Below are 19,610 nucleotides of genomic sequence, written 5' to 3' on the forward strand. Positions count from 1 at the left end.
CCAGAGACCTTGTATGCCCGTCTTTAATTGGCTATTGATTGACTCTGCCATGGCAGTGGGAGACAATAAATTACCTCCTGCTTGGGAGAGGGGCCGACAGATGAGTCGAGTGTGGGGGAGTCAAATCTGAGCGTGCATTATTTATACATCTCATTTTTATTTATGGTTTTCGAGGAGCAGTGACGCAATGCACGCCGGAACAATGGCAACCCCGTCTCCCTCTTGGACGCGGCGTATTTGCATAGGTCGATTGGTTACATTTTGGGAATACGGTGAGCATGCAGAGGGATGCATTGTACTTATGGAATGGATGAGTAATTCAGTTTGGGTCTCCGACAGCCTCCATTTGACATGAAATTGGTTCCTCCACCACAATCGTCATTGTCAGAAAATAAATAATGTAATATCATGTTTGTGTAACTATCAGTGGCTGCATGTAGGGGGATATGAATTGCTGTTTTGTAACAATGTGATACAATGATCTGCTCTTCTATGCGAGTACGATGGATAAATAAAACAAGCTTGTTCTTTAGGATGTACCTGACAAGCATTTCAGCACATTCGCTCTTCATTGCACTTGTCTGATGAGGCACACAAGAATGATGCAAGGCAGGGAGAGAGATTTCTAATTTCTCCAGCCAGGAGAGTAATTATTCTGCCCGTTGGAGCCTGAGAGCACGTTGATGTTGAGCAGCTCATCACAGCCCTTACTGCAAAGAAAGCCCATCTTAACCTTTCATTCAGTCTCGCTTTTAACTCTCCAGATCGCCTTCTTTAAAAACAAAGTTAGCTCACACCGGTCAAGGAAGCCTTCAGAAGATTTTCACATGTTTTGTTTACTTTTTTTTTTAACTTCAATAAACAAATCAAACAATTATAGTTGTGTTATATTGAGATAGTCTGGGGTGATTCAGGATTTAAAGGTTTTCCGTTGAGGTCATGTTAGTGTTTAAACTTTCACTGAACATTCTGCGGCCAATGGCGCCGGACCAAACTCACACTTAGCACCAGAGCTCAATATGGTGTCACTCACAAGTGACCACACACACACACACACACACACACACACACACACACACACACACACACGTGTCCCCACACAGAGGTTAAACGGCCACCCTGCCACACTCGATTATTTCTTCAACCTGTTGCTTTGTCCACTCAGTCAGTCAGCTCGTCCGTCCAAACTGCTTAATCTAAACAGCCGGCGGAGCCAGAGGAATCTGCCAGCTGAATTCCACAGCCTCGTCATCCTCCAGGCCCCTCCAGGATGGGAACTATCCCGGGAATGCCCACTCCTGCTGTGTCGCACACATCCAGGTCCTGTTCCGGCACAGTCCTGCCAGCTCAGATGGGCTTTGATGCTAGCTTTGCACGTGAATGCCGTGTGTGTGTGTGTGTGTGTGTGTGTGTGTGTGTGTGTGTGTGTGTGTGTGTGTGTGTGTGTGTGTGTGTGTGTGTGAATGCTGACAGGCAGCCAGCCCTGGTATTGATCTGTAGCCATTCCGGCTGGAGCCCAAAGGGCATGCTGTATCATCTGTCAGTCTACTGAGAAGGGCATTACAGCTGCACTGATCTTAGATCACAAATCCCACTCAGAGGGGGGAGGAGGAGGGGAGGAGGGGGGTGAGGGAGTCCGAGAGGTAGAGGGCAAGTAAGATAGGAAGATGCTGAAAGCATGAAATAAGAGTTGTGAAACATATAGTGTGTGTGTGTGGGTGTGTGTGTTGAGATCAGTGTGACTGTGCTCTGCCTCCGTTACCTCCTCCTCGCTCTTTGTTGATAGAGACAAACAGATCCTCTTTTAGGACCCGTGGGTGAAGACAACACTCAGCAGTGACCTTTTCACCTCCATGACCACCCACAGACTTTACCCCCCACCCCCCCACTTCTGTCCTCTACTGTGCCTCCCAGCACCTCTCTCCACACTCCTGTGACAACACAATTACACACCAGTCAGAGGGCATACAACGCCGATAAACATCAGTGGAATTACACGCTCGAAAACTGCCACATATGTGCTCCATACACACACGCGTGCAGCCCCAGGGAGAAATAATGAATCACTCCTAATCATCTGTGGAACATATCGCAGCGCTGCTTTTAATGACTGTAAAATGACTTCAAAGGTTACCATATCTCATGCACAGATAAGGATGTGAATTGAGCTGATTTGAATGCTTTTTTTCCTCCTCTTTCATAAGACCAAAAAGTCACTCTGCTTTTTTGATCTCGTCTATATTCTACATTTTCAGGCTTCCTCGTTGTTATTGTCTCCCTTCCTCCGAGCCCCTGCTACAAAAATCCATGCATTGTAATCAAAACTACGATTGCTTTTGATTTAAAGTTGTGTGAAAGGCAGCGAGCGCCGAGCTGTTTCATAAGAGAGACAGCTGATTGTATTGATGAAATCCAAGGTTGCCACAACTATTCTTGCATGACTCTGCTCAGCTCTGCTCCTTCACAGTGATTATTCCATTACTCTAAATCTCCTAAATCTTCTTGTTTCCCACCACACTCTGAACAGGTCTGTGTGTGTGTGTGTGTGTGTGTGTGTGTGTGTGTGGCTTCAGTTTGGACATTTCATGAAATCGCAATCAGTGTGTGGGAGCCACACAGACTCAAAGAGCCGGAGCGGTGATAATGGCAACACAGAGAACCATTTGTGTTTGTTTGTCTGTTACCTTTTTGTGACCACTAATGGATAAATGACCTGTTTGTGCACTGATGCATTGCCCTTTATGCTTGACTTGAAAAAACACACAGATCTTGATAGATGTAAATGACTGTTGAGAGGACATATTAACATATATTTGCACCCTTGAGTCACAAGTTAGTGAGGTAAGCTCTCCTGATTCAGAGTCACATGGGTTCACTTGGCATCTGAACGTTTTTATTATTTGTAACGGGAAACACATTTTTTTAATTTGGAAAATCAGAAACATCCAGAACTCGGTGTCCTTGGATTGGCTCCCATGAGAGTCACGTCGAGAAATTCTATCGACCAGGTTTACGGTTCACAGAGGTCACGTTCAGTCCGTACCTAGTTTTTGGGGTCACGGTTTGGTACAATAGTTCGATACAGGAAAAGAGCATCACAGTCCTGCATACACAAGTCAAGGTTTCTGTAATTCATTTTGAACCAACAGAAGTGCGAGTTGCAGCTTGTTTCATGTAGTGTCGTCTACAATGATCTGCAATAGCTGCTACAGCCTGAAGTTTCAAAGAACATGAAACAAAAAAAGAGAGGAAATCCAAACAAGATGATGTGAGATAAAAAAAACAACAACACAGAAACGGATCACATCTCCAGGTTTGAAAATATAAAATTAATAAAATAAATAAGATGTGAGAGAGTTTTTGTTGTGTCTCTATTGAAGGTGCATAATGATCACACCGACAATGATGAAGTGTGCGGTCACTGTGAGACACCTTCAAGTGTCACAGGAGGTCCATCCATCTGTTGTTAGTGTAACAGTGGGTGCAGTGCTTATTTGTGCACGGGATGGGACATTGCAACAAGGGTTCAATCAATCAATCCATCTTTATTTGTATAGTGCCAATTCATGACAAATCTTATCTCAAGACACTCTACAAAGAGAGCAGGTCTAGACTGTACTCTTTGTTATATTATATACAAAGACCCACCATTAATCCACCACGAGGGCAGCATTTGGCAACATTCAGCAAAATAACAGTGGCAGGAAAGACGTCCTTACAACAGGTGGAAACCTCGAGCACAACCAGACTCATGATCAACAGCCATCTGAGTAGCCGTATAGTGGGATAGAGGGAGGTGCAGGAAGAAGCAGGAGTCCTCTATACTGCTGCATAAGGCCCCGTGTACACCTAGCATTTTTTGTCCAGGCAGAAGAGCGCTGGCTGTGCACTCGGGAGTGTTTGCGAGAAGAAATGCGCTGCACGTCCTGCACGTTTTATATTTGAGGTCTTTTTTTACCCGATCAGACACGGAGCGAGGAGGATGTGGGTACAAGACACGATCTGTAGGCGGCAAAAATACAAGGAATATATCATACATTTGGAAAAGAGAGCCGGTGACGTCAACAGCAGCTGAAAAGTTGAAAGATATTTAACTTGAGCGCTCGGAGCAGCAGCAAAAAAAGGCTGAACACTCTCTACTCACTGAAAACACTTGAAGAAAGGCGCTCAGATAAAAACGCTAGGTGGACACGGGGCCTTAGTGAACATAGCCTTAAAAATGTATTAGCTTGAGTGATGCGTTTGACCCTCTCTGCTTTCACATCCAGAAGCTTTTTAAAAGCAGCGGTCCTTGGTTGTTATAGTTACCACAGCTTGTTGAAAACAAGTAGGATGGCGCTCTGGTTGTGTAGTGGTTAGTTTGCACAACCCATGTACTGAGGCTGTAGTCCACCAAGCAGACCAAGGCCAAGGTTTAATCCAACCTGTGGCTCCTTTACTGCATGTCATTCCCCACCATCTCTCTCCCTGATTTCAGACTCCACTGTCCTATCTCTACAATAGAGGCACAAAAAAGCCCAAAAATACATCTTAAAAAACTTTTTAAAAAAAGAAGGGATAATTTGCTGGACAGTGATTGGCACCTCAGGGAGATGCCGTCTTATTTTCATTAACATGTCTGACATGTTTCCAGTGACTTTATTCACGTAGAACCTAAAATATCCACCCAACTGAATAAAAGTAGCAGGCGGGTTCTCTATCTTTGCCGTGTCATCTTGCTGCGTCACTCTTCTCCTACGTCTGTTTTGCTGTGTCTGCATCTTCTTCTGTGGGGTGTGGATACCGCCATGTGTGCATGCCTTTTTCCTCCACTCAGATGTATTCATTGTATGACTGCGTGCACCAAACTGTGACGTCCATACTTTGTCTGTTTGGGACAAAGAGTACTCATACTGTCCTGCTTTCTACTGTTTCTGTAAAAAGGCTTGGGTTGTACAACACCTCTGAATAATTCAAGGCTGCACCGCTGTGATCATGTAAGCACAAATGATCTCGGTTGCCTAATATCTTTGAACACCTTGAGTATCCATCATGTGTCAGAGGGACTTTTTAAATAATAATCTTGGATGAAGACTAAGCTTCAGTCTAACGTCAGTTCGGTTTGCAGAATGAAAGTGTTTCTAATAAGTCAGTGTTTTTACATTCCTCATGGAAATGATTAATCCAGCACGTCCTTGTGATGGATGTAGCTGTGTGCTGTAACTCAATCAAGTCCCACTCCATATGTCCCGCCTTAAAAAACACGTTATGTGATTACAACTGCATGCATATTAAACTGAATCCCTATTATGTTGAGCAGATTTTATTTTCCATGTTTGTATATTTCTATTTACTTCAAATAACATCTTGTTTTTCTCCGAGTGGTGGCAGCCCATTGTTCATGTTCCCCTCTGTTTTAGCTCATCATCTCATTAGCTTCAATGACAGACATATCCGTCTGATTACTGTCTTCCTTGGTTTAGTGAAGCAAACACAGAAAACGGAAGGTTGCTTCCTTTAGTGGCAGATAACACATTTTAAAAACCAACAGAATCAAAACATCTCTCGCAGGAAAGTATCGACCAAACACGAGGCTGAGAGGAGCCTTTTGTAAGAGCTTTTCTAAAACCACTGAGGGATCAACAAAGATGACACAGATAATCTTGTTGTCACTTAAAAGCATCGATATCGATGGGAAAGCACAAAAGAACGTATGTTTTTTCACCTCACTTTGGGGAATCTCTTCCATAGAGTGAGATAAAAGTTTGTAAAAAGCCTCCAATCCTTCACTGTGCTTCACATCAGGAATCTGTCCATTTTAACACATCATTTAGTTTCATGATGTGTTTGCTCGTAAAGTTGTTTTGATGTAAAAAAAAATAATAATAATAAAAAAGCAAAACGTGGGTGGAATGAAGACCAGCATTTTAAATGCAAATTCGCTCTGTCAGAAAATTCAGAAACAATCACTGAAGTCTGGAGGCAGAATAAAGCACAGCAGTCCATTAGTGTTGAGAAAATGACAATGAAAAGTGCTCCCAACAAGCTCATTTGAATATGAAGTCAAAGAGCGAATTTATTTCACCTCTACTTTAATCACTATTCAGTTTCTCCCACGGAAAATAACCTTTCAAGACGCAACCTACGACCAGGGGACTGAAAGACTTTCAAAGGCATCAGCTCAGAATTAAAGTTTCTAACATCAGCTAAAGCCTGGCAGACACTGAACCATTGAAGGAAAGTCCTGGCAGGACGACGGCTCGCACTGTACGACTGAATCGTTTACGATGTACGACCAAACCTCGTCCAAATCTGGACGGAGTTGAAGTCAGATCTGTATTTCACTTGTCTCCTATGTACGGCTGAAATCCACAGGCGCTTTGATCATGCACTCAGTATCACCAGCAGACACAAGCTAAATCATAACATGCATTCCCGTCAGCTGGAGGTCTGTAGCTATTTCATGACAACATTTCTCTGGTTCATATCTTTGGTGATTGGAGGTGGGGGCGGTGCACGTTGAACAGGCATGCCTGCTGTTGCCATGGTGCTTTCTGACAGTTAGTGTAGGCATGATCAGGAATAAAAAGCTCTGATGTCAGGGAATTTGCTCGTGCCTCTGTTCACACTGTGCGAGAGTTTGTAGTCGTACGACCAAAATGTGAAGAATGCCGGAAAATCACATGACGGCCATCTTGCCCTCCCTTAAATTTGCACGACAAGCGGAGCGCGATCTGGCACTTATTCCACTTCAGAATTAGTCGTGCAACTCAAAAAGGGCCGGCTGTGGCTCAGTTGGTAGATTTGTTGCTCCTGCAGCAACATGAACCCTGTGGGTGATCAGACTGTTTTCGGCCATCTTGCCCCCTTAAAGGCAGGGCAGGTCATTTTCTCCAGGTCCAATTTTTAAGATTTTGGTTGACATTGTCTTTAGGTCCTGACAGACATTAATAACTCATGTTCTCTGAAAAAGGAACAAAGAAAATCTGTCATCTGTATCAGTTGTAAGCCTGTAAAAACTTCAACCAATGTCTGCCACGAGGTACCAATCTGATGAACCAATCACAGCCTCCCTGTCTCCCTGCTTGTTCTCTACTCCTTGCGTGCATGTAAGTGAGGGGGCGTGGCTTTTGAGGGAGCACAGAGGGGAGGGGGTGGGTGTAGACGGAGCACTGAGGGAATGATAGTTTTGGAAAATGACCAACCCTACCTTTAAAATTGCACAACAAACGGAGCGCGGTCTGGCACAAATTCGCCCGACTACAGAATCAGTTATGTAACTCTGCTGGAAATTGCATAGTGCATGCTGCACTTCACACAGGGACCATTTACACCACAAAGAAGACCTGAGTGATAAAATCAAAATAAAGGAATGAGATCCTCAGATTTTCCAAATGAAAATACATCACTCCTCCTATGTTGCTATCAAACATCTTTGGTTAGCTTGAGTGGTTTTTTTGACTTGTGAGTCGTAGTGTTTCTTGATGTGGCTCTTTATTCCCAGTGGAGAATCTCATTCATTCCTTCGACACATGCTTCAAGTGTTTTTTTCAAGCTTTGTAGGTGATGAAGTAAAGAGAAGAGTTGCCTTTGATCCAGGCATCTGCTGTTTGTGTGTGTGTGTGTGTGTGTGTGTGTGTGTGTGTGTGTGTGTGTGTGTGTGTGTGTGTGTGGGTGGGTGGGTGGGTGGGTGTGTGGGTGTGGGTGTGGGTGTGGGTGGGTGTGGGTGGGTGTGTGAGAGATAGAGAGAATGTGCAAGAAGTGGTGATGATCATGATGGTGTCTCAACAGACGAGTGTCGCCAGGGAGAGATGATAGGCCTGCCACCATGCAGTCTGTGTGTGTGTGTGTGTGTGTGTGTGTGTGTGTGTGTGTGTGTGTGTGTGTGTCTGTGTGTGTGTGTGTGCGTGCGTGTGTGTGTGTGTAGCAGAGCGGTGTTTAATGTGCAGGGCTGGAGGGTTGAGTAAGGATTAATGTGAGATTTCAACCCCCAATGATCTGGGGTATATTTCCTGCAGAGGTGCCCTCTGTCAGACCTTAATTGCACCCTTGTGTGTGTGTGTGTGTGTGTGTGTGTGTGTGTGTGTGTGTGTGTGTGTGTATACAGTATGAGTGCATTTTGGTTTTGTGTGTGTTAGCGTGTATGGTCAAGGTTTATATCTTATCATGAGATCATTTCAAACATCTTACATCCATTCGGATCATGTATCCGTCGGTCTAAAATGAGTTTTAATGTGTTTTCTGTAACTGCTTGGCTGTACTTCCTGTTCCTTTAACCATCGTCATGATCGCTCGCTCACCTCACCTCCGCACTAATCCTCCCACAATCAGACCAGTAATCATATTTTCATTTTGTTTCTGCACCAAGCTTACCTGTCACCCTATCACCATGGTGTATATCGAAATGTGGAATTGTTTCGAATAATAATCTTGGTAATCTTTTGGATTCTTTTCATGAAATGTCGTTCTGCAGAGGATGTTGTTGACACTGTTGTGTTTTGAGATGCTGAAATTCTTTTAAACAAAGGATTATGAAGTAATATAGGTCTGTGGCTGCTTAATCTCTCTCTGGGCTAGAATTGTGTTTTTGTGTGTGTGTGTGTGTGTGTTGGGGGGGGTAGATTTAAAGCGATCATACTCTGATTCCCAGAGGTCTATGTTCAGACCGCATGGAGGCAGACAGATGGGTTGTTTTGAGTGATGCTGCTGAATATTACCGCTAATGCCAAGGATCAAAGAAGATCAGAGGTGACCTTTCACATCTGAAGTAAAGTCTATGACAAAAGGAGGCTGACCTGGATGCTGTTTGTGTGTGTTAGGTTGCTAGGTGTACTTTATTTTAAAACTACACCGTTATGTGCTGAGGGGCGATGGGCTCATCCTGCAAAACCACAATCACACTCCAGCATTGACAGGATGCACAGGTATATGTCATAAACTCAGGTTAACATTTGAAAACAGTTTTTTTCCTCTTACAATCAGAGCCAAGACATTACTTTATGTTTTGCCATTTGTATAATCAACACATGCAAGCTAATGCACAAAGTGCTGTGCAGCTAAAGTTGGGAGATGTTTCAGTTTAATGGATAAGTACATGCAGAGACAGACAAACAAGTCCGTGTTTATCTTAAGGTTATTAATCTGTTTTTGTTCTGGGCTGTGAAACACACAAACCCTCAGTTCCTCCCAAACATACACAGCAGTGTCTAGCCAGCTTAGAGCTCACATCTCACACAGTTGATGCATCAAAACATCTGGAGAGAATTAACATGGTTCACACCTGATACACTCAACGTTTGAGGAAGTGGCAGCGTTTGCCTCTTTGTTCATAATTTTTTTTGTTAGACTGCATTTGGGTCCTCTACCTTTTTTTTTGGGGGGGGGGGGGGGGATTCAATACAGTAACATAAGAAGTAGTAAACTGACAGGTCTCTAAATCTACTTGAGTAAAAGTAAGAAGTCATTTATGTTAAGATTTTCTCAAAGTACACATTCTGTAGTACAGACGGTGGGGTTGACAAACCAGCAAAGGTGTCTCTATGTACAGCCGTCTTCAGACATCCAAACTCACTTTTCCCAATTTACTTTAAGATATTTTCTAAATCAGGTTTTAAGACAACGTTTATCAATCAATCAATCAATCAATCAATCAATCAATCAATCATTATTTGTATAGCACTTTTCATATAACAAATGTATCACAAAGTGCTTTACATCAACATAAATCAAACAGCAACAAGATGACTCCCTCCCCCACCCCTATCCCACAATCCAAAAACTAAGATAAAATAATTAGATAAGAACAGGTACTGGAAACGCTATCATTAATTCTAAATGAGGAAACACAGGAGGTTAAAAATGTAATAAAACTAGATAAAATGAGATTCAGTTAAAAGCTCTACTAAAACGGTAGGTCTTGAGTTTGCTTTTAAACATTCAGAATAACATTCGATATATTTTCATATTTCTAAATTCTATGCATGATAGGGCTGCAGGATATTGGAAAAACCTGATGTAATATATATATATATATCTATATATAGATATATATATATATCTATATATATGATTCTTAACATTAGTTTTGCATTGCAGTGCAAGTTGCTGTGTCCTTATGATTGTGTCTTATTGAGTCTTAAATCTGCTGGTGGACAAATTAATTCCTACTGCGCTTGTACTTGCAACTACAAGCTTGTGTGTTAAAGACCCTTGAACCTTGAGGCGTAGTCGTGCATGAATAATCAATGCTTCCTGACTGTCTGTCAGAGGCCAGATTTAGGTCAACTAAGTGAGACTTTCTCCCAAGCCCCACCCAGAGGTGCTTGTGTTGCCCTATCAGCACCTCGAGAGATTTACAGAGTGTGTTTGTGTACGGGGAGATTATCCCTGGGGGTGGGATTGGCTGCATCATACCTGCTTACAGTACATTTGTGTTAATGTTTTGTGTGTTGTGTTATTTGTGTGTTGACTGAGCAGCTGCCCCCCTCAGGAGGGGAGAGTTGGAGTGGGGGGGTGTAAGGTAAAGTGGGCTTTGCTCGTCCCTTCAGAGGCCCCCTTTGTCTGGAGATCATCTGCTATCCCAGCTTTAAGAGGATTAGCCCATGTTATGACATTAAAGTGGAAGCACAGTTATCATCAGCGCTCCGTCACATAAGCAGACTACGAGCTGCTCCGTGTCAGCGAGCTCATATATCACAGGAGGCGGGTGCTTCCAGATCACTGCAGCCCTACATTACCTGCTGTGATGTTTGATTTATTTATATTGTGTTTAGAGATTTCTGAGCTGCACAATCAGTGTCAGTCATGCGTTTAGCATTCCTTTTGCACGCATGCCTTCTAAAAAAAGACTTTTAGATTTACAATGTGCATCCACTCCTCTGTCTCTCCAGTGTTCAACACATCCTGCTTCTTCCACCGCCTGCTGAGCTCGGTCAAGCCGTGATGCATACCGACCCGGGCTGTCAAATGATTTAAGTTTTTTTCATTGCAAGTAATCGCTCAATTTCAAAAGTTTATCACATTACATTTTTAACTGCATGTTTGAAATTTAATAATTTTGCATTTAAAAATAAAAGTTGAATTTTATTTTGAGAGTTTGTACAGATTTAAGCTAAGATAACTTTTCTTGCCATTTGAATTCAACCCTGCTTTTATTTTGAAATACAGTAAGGAGCTTCTGTTAGATGGAAGGTTAGGACATGAAGTTAAGCACAGAAACAGGAAGTGGTTAGGGATCCCAAACTGAGGTCAAACAGCTCAAAGGAACGGTAACAAAGGTCAATGTGTGATGTCATAAGGTCAATGTGTGATGTCATAAGGTGGATATTACTTTGGACTCGTCAGCTGAGCTGTCTGAGAGTTTGTTAAAGTGAAATGAGACATTCAAAGATGCAGCAGTGTCCTTCTTTTACATCACTGAGACTACAGGGAGACACTGAGGACGACTATCTACGGTGAGCCTGAAGGGACAAAATAACATGAGATTAATTGCAAATAAACAATGCATACATTTCAGACCATTATTAATCGCGATTAACTAGTTAATGCTGACACATTTGTTTGGTAACCCCTCCTCGCTTTAGACCTGATGGAGATAGAAAGAAGGGGAGTGCAGGAAGATAAGTTGGAGGGGAAATGAAAAAGAGTTTGCGCCTTCTTTTTCTCAGCATTGGAATTGAAACCTCAGCTGGCCGTTAGAAATCCATCGTGATTCCCTTTTTAGTTTCCAACCTTTTCCAAATCATGTTCTCCTGTCTTCCTGGTGGACTAAATATATTCTTCCTTCATATAAGGCCTCCACTATAAAACAATTCCTCCTCCCCGTCCCCTTCGCACTCTTTAAAAGATGTATGCTCTTTAGAGAATAAATTCAGAAAAATGAAAGCCATGCTGGTATTTCTATAAATAATGGTTTGGCTTCTCAGAGGCAACCTTCGAGGCTGAGCGCCTGGCATACAGCACCCCCTAAAGTGTCTTCAGAATTTATCTGGTCCCGCGCCCAACAGTATTCATCACAATGTAAAACGCCGCACCTCTGCAATACATCACAATCCGGCCACAGGGCCGCCGTAAATCAAAACTACAATGCCCTTGACGTCTGCATTAGGCCCATAAACTATTTTTTTCTTTTTCTATTTGCGCCCAGTGGACGGTAAAAGACCCTAGTTGACCACAGCGCCCTGCTTGTGTGTAAATGTAGCACGTGTTTGTGTGTGTTTCAGTGTGAGTTGACGTAAAGCTGAAGGCTGTGTGTGTGTGTGTGTGTTCTGGGCAGTGTGACAGCAGCAGGCGGAGACAGTCTGCGTCTGTCCCTGGCCTGACTGAACTGTGATTTATGGGCTCTACCTGCTCGGTGGCTGTGGTCCAGGCTTTGGTGTGGTCACTGCACTGCACACACACACACACACACACACACACACACACACACACACACACACACACACACACACACACACACACACACACACACACACACACACACACACACACACACACACACACACACACACACACACACACACACACACACACACACACACACACACACACACACACCTTGATGATAGTTGTTCCTCCTCTGTAACATTGTTCTACCAGACCCTCATATACATGCGACAGACACACCTGTGTGTGTGTTCAGATTTGAGCTGAAGAAATGAGGCACGTGCACAGACGCGTGTGAAACTCATTTTGGATGCAGCTTTACTGATAGTTTCAACAGAGGGACTTTGCTTCCTGAGTATTTAAGAGCGGAGACTGAGCGTGTTTGACTTTTAGATTGGCTTAGCAGCTAGAGATGTGTCCAGCTGGTTCCCACATACACACAGGCTCTATGTCTGCCACACGTCCGAGAGCTCTTTCTTCCCGTTTCCACTGGTTTCCAGTACCGCTGAGATATCCTGACTGAAACTAATGTATTATGAAATGGTGTTTTAACACAGCAAGTCCTCTGCCTCCCAAGGAGAACGGAGGGCTTCTTTTTAATGCTGTTTAAAAAGCAATGAGCTAGAGTTCTTCACAAAAGAGAGTATTTCCCTCTCTTTGTCATTTGTATGCTTGATGGGAGTTTTGTCTCTCTCTGGGGATTACACAATAACCTCCACAGTCCTCCTGAGGCTGTCGTTAGCCTGCTGAACAGCCAACAGACGCACAAGCTGCTGAAAACCTGCAACAAGCGCGGGGTGCAGCAGCTTTGGCAGTGGATTAAATACAAAGCCTTGGGCGTTTGGACTAAAATGCTCTAAATTGATTTGGCCTGCACTGTTTAAATGGAGAATGCTGCTAATAACTTTTCATTAACACAGGTTCATTGCCTACATACTTGGTGATAGTTCAGTGGCAGGGCTTGTGTACATATTGTGTTTGTTGTCTTTCCACATTCGATTAACGCTGGTTGAGCTTATATTCTGGACTCTGGAGGATCTTAACAACATACGGACAGATTTTTAGGCAAGGCATACTGTAGTCTGTATCGGACATGAACATAGTCCCAGTGATGTCACCCATTGGTTCCTGAAGAAGATCAATAAATCAATCATTATTTGTACAGCACCAATTTATAACAAGTGTTATCTGGAGACGCTTTCCAAAAGAGCATATGAGATAATATGCAGGAAGGATTTCTCCATGGTGTTCCTCAAGTTCCTGTTGTCCACACTTCCTCACCGCTGAGGTGGAGGTCAGAGCAGGAAGTGCTTCAATGAGAGCGGCGGTGGTTGTGGGGACGACACATTCTGATGGTGGAGGCTGGGCGTCGGGCGGTGGTTGAGGGACGACATAGTTGCCATGCAGGAAATGCTGTTTCAAAGTAACTTCCGGTCAATCTAGGAAAAGCTGGAGCTGAAGCGGCCTTCAGCCTCCTTTCAAACAGTTACAATGCGCCAGCCTGTCACTCAACTCAGCCACGCGCCTAATTATGCATAATTCTTAACCCTTATAAACTAAAAACGGATGAGTTTATTAAAATAATTCACCTTCAGTGTGTACCAATTAAGACATGAGCTAGTCAGACCAGGAGCATATTTTGTTCCAGGCTTTGAACATGTTTACCATTTACAAATGGGCACTTTAATACGGCTGTTAATGGGACCTTTGGGGCTTTTGCAGCCAGCCTCAAGTGGACACTCGAGGAACTGCAGTTTTATACACTTCAGCATTTGCTCGTTTTTTCTACACAGATTGAAACATTCTGCGTGGGAATGTATTGAGGTGATAGAAACATCTGAAACTTTATGAGAACTAATGCAACAACATTTTACCGTATAGGCTGCTGCATGGCTGATTTGTTTCTGAAGGTTTCAGCAGATTTTCATAACACGTTAAACTTGTTGATGATTGCTTGTTTTCACCTGATAATGAACAGCTGTTCATGTCAAGGTGCATCTTTGTGAGAAAAAGATCATTAGCATATATCAACATTCCCTTATTGCTCCCGAAACATTACTTAACCTTTCCTGCTCCGTTTGTAGAGAAACATCGTTAACCACATGAATCATCCTTTGAGTAAAAAAGAAGGAGGTTCTTCAGTGGATCTCAAAGTCCTGCTGTTGTAAATCAGCTGACAGATTTAGCAGCGTCAGTTGTCGCTGTGAAGAATATTAATGCAGCTGCCGACAATGTGTCATCAAAGCAGTGCCGCGCTGCATCTAGAATTAAGAGAGAATTTAACATGGAGTCAATTGCTAAAAAAAAACCATCTTGCTCAAGAAAATTGGCCCCTGACTAAGATGGGAAGTGGTCAAGACGACGTGACAGTCATTAAGATGGATGAGAGAAAATTCTCCAGCAGCTGACACTTCTTATTCTGTCAGGTGAAACGGAGAATAATCACCTGCAGCAGATTTCATAAGGACCCGGAGGTAGCTGTCGCTTTGAGAAAGTCTTTGTAGCAAAAACCACAGAGCTGTAGAGTTCGGCGTGACAAATATGCCAATCAAAGAGAAGTAACTGCCACTTTTTTCATTGGTTTCTATTTAGTGATGTGTCATCTTTAGATCAAAAAAAACTACAGCTGCTGTATGCAAGCAGATAAGTGTGGCTGCATCTTGGTACAAAGCTGAATGCTAACATGTACAAAAAGAGAATGCAAATGTGCTACAAGAAAGAAGCAATCATGTTTAAAATGTATTCAGAATTTTAGATTGTTTTGAGTTATTTTTACCAGGGCTTCACACTTTGTTCCCTCCTCTCTAGAGTCCATGCTCACACAGGTTACCATGTGGTGGACACTGAAGCTTCAGTGTTTATCCAGCTCTGCATCAGTCTGTAAACCTTTCTGTGTTCTAACCTCTCTCCATTTTTCAAAAGCATCTCCAATATTGATCCTAGTTTGAGCACGTTTCTGCTCGTGGAGCTTATTAGAAACATGCAGAGGCTTTTTAGGTCTGGTACGATCACTTCTATCTGAACCAGTTCTCTTGCCCTCTTCCATCACTGCAACACCTGTTGGTTTGACCTGATAACTGTGCTCATATCTGGCAAACCGAGGGGCGTCCAAAACGGCCGTGTGGGGGTGCCTTAAAACCGCCTACCTTTTCTGGTCCAAACAAATCCAGAGCATTCAGGACCAGAATCTAAAGTTAGAAGGAGGACATACTGGCTGCTGCATTGTTGTCAGAGAAGCCAGCACTTCAACATAGCATGTTTCCTTAATGTCTGATCATATAGTAAGGTCATTTGATGATTTAATTCAGTAGATATCTTACAGATCGCTCCTTTAAGAATACATCTAATCCATCTATGCATGAGGCCTGATTGTGTATTTCTCTCCAGTAAGCTGCAGAGTATCTCGCCTGTCTTTTCGTCACACATACACCAAACCCCAGCGTCCCCAGCTTGAGCTCTTATAACTCCACTCTGTGTTTTCTACATCTCGACCACCTGCCAGCACCACACGCGCACAGAACTCAAGCAGCCGCCACACACACACACACACCTGCTCTCTGCACAGAGCGCTCAGCGGGCCTGCCGCTAGTCTCCTGAGCAGCCAGCCAATCAGCCAGTCATTGCTCTGTAGTTCACATCAAGAGGGGGCTACCGTCATTGGCTGACTGAAGGGCAGACCACCACGCTCACAGCATGTTTGTAGAATCAGAAAACCCGTATTTGGAGCAGGGCTACTTCACTGGTTTATCGCTTCACCAGGTTATATTTTTCATACGCTAAATGCATCCTCTCTGATCAGATCAGTGATATCAGTTCAGCCTGCACAGTAAGCCAGCCTTGTCACATGAAAGGGTTTCCCTGCTCTACCAAATATTGGAAGTACTACTGTTGTCCTGTGAGAATTTGTTGCACTCCCTGTCTCTCCGGCTCCTCTTTTCCTCTCTTTTTCACTCTTCTCATCAAACACATCTATAGCTTTCTCCCAAAGAGAGAGAGTGCATGCCAAATGTGTCAAAAATGCCTTTTTCTTGTGCCTCTGTTCCAATTTGCATTCTGTGCGCTACTACTCCTGCCTGTGTGTGTTTGTGTGTTTCCCCCCTTTTTTTTTTTTTGTTTCTTCTCATTCAGTCTTTCCCGGTGCTGCAGTCACGGGCGAGGGATGAATCCACAATTGGCTCCACAGTATTTCTCAGAGGACCAACTCCAAAGAGAAAACTCAATCTTCTAAAGCGTTTCACAATAAAAAAGAAAAAAAAAAAGAAGAAGAGGCTCAGGACTGGCATGAATGTAGCTTGGAAAAGTCATGCCATGAATTCTGCAAATGGAAATAACTGACTGAATACTGTAGAGAACCTTTTCCTGCTTCACTCTACGGCTTGGACAATTCTTTAGGTGCAGGCTAGCTCCTGATTGTGAAGCAAAAATGACGGTACTGTTGCCGTAAAAATATCCATAGGTCCGACAGTTTGAAAAGCAACAGCAGCCAAAGCTTATTAAAGCTTTTCTTATCGCTCTAATGTGGAGCCTGTGGCTGTTGTTGAACCTCTGGCCTCTCATTCCTCAGATGATGATTCTGTTTTCACAGGCTGCCTGCTTCCTCTGTGGCGATGGCGGTGAAGCAAATTGATGAGATGACCTGATAGATAATTTTTGTAATTTTACAAGCTCTACATTTTCACCCCCGGAGCAGAAGCTGTTAGAGCCCTTATCCTTTCATAACTCTCCTCTCTGTCTTTGTGCTCAGACTCACAGACTGGTGATGCAGCACAGATTTTGCTGTGGTTTTTCTTTTGTGTGTCCACGAGGATGTGAGGATACTTCCAAACTTTTCAGAGTTATTTTATCAGCATTTTCTTTCTTTGCCATGACTTTTTTTTTTAAATAGTCTAAATAGACTCCATACTGTATTTCCTTTTCCCTTTGATCAGTCCAGGGGCGGCTGAGGCTCATTTGGTAGAGTCGTCGTCGTCGTCTCTCAACCGGAAGGTCGAGGGTTCGATTCCCAGCTCCTACAGCAACATGTCCAATGTGTCCTTGGTCAAGACAGTTAACCCTGAGTTGCTCCCGTTGCTTTGCCGGCAGCGTATGCATTTGTTTGAAGGGGTTAGTTACTTCTGATGGTCACTATAGCAGCCTCTACCGTCAGTGTGTGAATGTGTAGGTGTGACATGCGGTGTAAAAGCACTTTGAGTAGTCAGAAGACTAGAAAAGAAATATACAAGCTGAAGTCCATTTACCATTAACATCATTAACATAACGTTGGTGAACTTTTTTTTTCGGCTGGTGATTATCCAGAGTGAGTGATCCACATGAGAGGGTGGACTCTGTGTTTAAAAGTGGATATGGTACAGTTACATAAACAGCAGAATAAACTACATAAAAAAGGGAGGAAACACTGCATATTATTTGCATCGTAATTCATTTTTCGCCCTCTTATGTGTTCATTAACCTCACACGAGTGTGCCAGCAGGAGCAGAGGATGATAAATAAGTAATATGAACTAAGGCTGCTTTCCTCAGCTTTTTAGAAACCTTACTGTGTTTGTGTGTTTATAAGGGGTGAACACTGGATTGTGGTCAGGGGCTCTAATTGATCTTTTCATACACAAACCTCTAATGATAGTTCAGATCATTTCCCTGGGTGTTGTTTATTGTACTAAATTGAAAAATGCTTCACATAAAAAGTGAGCCCTATACTCCGGTTCAGGCCGCTGCGTGCCACACAGTGCAGTCACAAAGTGTTTGCACGGCGATATGTTTTTCATCGTTTTGGCTCTACTCCACCGCATTGGATTTACAATCAAAGTATCAGTGTGAAGGTAAAGTGCTGACTTGAGCTTTAGTGTTTCAGCTTGTTCCCTTCTAAACTCGTGAGAAATGTAAGAATCACAGTCCTCGGACTTTATGACAATGCAGCCGGGCACTTCCTGTAAACAAGCAGACAAAACGCTTTTATGGCCAAACAGTGAGATAGATCACATCAGTCATCTGACCTCTGCTCAGTTAATCATTTGTTTTCACTTTCTCAAAAGTACATTGGAGGCCAGAGGCAACTGAAAGAACAAGTCAGATGGAGCATCTTTATGGATGATGTAGCAGACTGTTTCTGCATTAGCCAGCTGTTAGGCATCTCCATCTCCAGACCAAACAACTTTACAGTCATGTGTGAAAACATTTGAAGGATTCAGCCATGTTTCCTTGTTTAAAAGGTCCTGAAACCATGATAGTTCTAATATCTGTAGAGTTTGAGATAAGAAGCACCCCATGCCCTCAGACACCCGACACCCCGCCCCACGTGAGATCCTTCCCAACCATTATCGTCACATTTAAACTTTGTGGTATACTGCCATTAACTGCCAGAAATTTTGTAACCTCCCGGGTATTACAGGACTGATGGTCTGTTTTTTTTCATGCAGTGTCTGTTTAGAAGATTAGCTCCTTCTTCGATGTAGGTATTCTCCCAGCAAAGGGAGAACAAGGGGCACCCTGAGGGGTTTATATGAAGAATGGAGTGAAAAAACTGCAGTTCCTTAAGTGTCCACTTGAGGCTGTCTGCAAAAACCAAGGAATCCCTGTATGTCCCGTATTAAAACATCAATTTTTCAACAGAAATCAGCATGTTTACAGTCTGGTTCAAAAACAAATTCTGCTGTTTCCCTCACTGGTTCACACTGTAAGGGAGGATGATCATAATATTTTAATAACTCGGCCGCTTTGATTCAGTCAAGCCTACAAGTTATTCACCAATTTGCCTAACGAGGATCTTGGCTGTGTTGACCGACATGTGGGCCTCAGCTCCACCTCTTTGCCTGTTCTCGACTGATAGAAAGTTGGGTTGGTCACCTTTGTTCTGTTTCATACAGTAATTCCTCTTCAGAAACCAACGGGTGATGTCACAAAGACAATGTCCTTGTTGTATACGGTCTAAGGGAAGAACATTACATATGTGAAGGTTCCAGGCACTTAAAGGTTAAAATGCAGAGATGGAGTTGACACAGGTTTAGATTCAAAAACAATCTTAGTCTTTACTGACACAATGTGATCATACACTTTCAGGCAGTCTGAGATTATCTGCAGGGAAAAGGCATTAATCCAAGAATCCAAAAGTCCGGCAAAGTTTGAAACAGTGAATAGCAATACTGGGAAATAGTTTAAAAAGAAATGTGCACCTTAGAGATAACAAAGACAATCGAGCAGCTGAGGAGGGCAAACAAAGAAGGATGTGAAGTGGCTGACTAACGAGATAAT

At 43.1% G+C, this 19,610-nt stretch overlaps 1 protein-coding gene and 1 long non-coding RNA gene across 2 annotated transcripts in view; both read left to right on the top strand.

Moving 5' to 3' along the window:
* The window catches only part of LOC132973325 (tetraspanin-9-like), a 235,233-nt gene that overhangs the window by 78,194 nt on the left and 137,429 nt on the right, over positions 1 to 19,610 (top strand). The gene's annotated exons all lie outside the window — the stretch shown is intronic.
* LOC132973309 (uncharacterized) lies at positions 4,412 to 7,262 on the top strand. Its single transcript, XR_009672980.1, has 2 exons — positions 4,412 to 6,876; positions 7,144 to 7,262. It is a non-coding gene; the product is annotated as an uncharacterized LOC132973309 (long non-coding RNA).

The sequence above is a fragment of the Labrus mixtus genome, chromosome 4 (genome assembly GCF_963584025.1).
Source record: "Labrus mixtus chromosome 4, fLabMix1.1, whole genome shotgun sequence".
Classification (NCBI taxonomy): domain Eukaryota; kingdom Metazoa; phylum Chordata; class Actinopteri; order Labriformes; family Labridae; genus Labrus; species Labrus mixtus.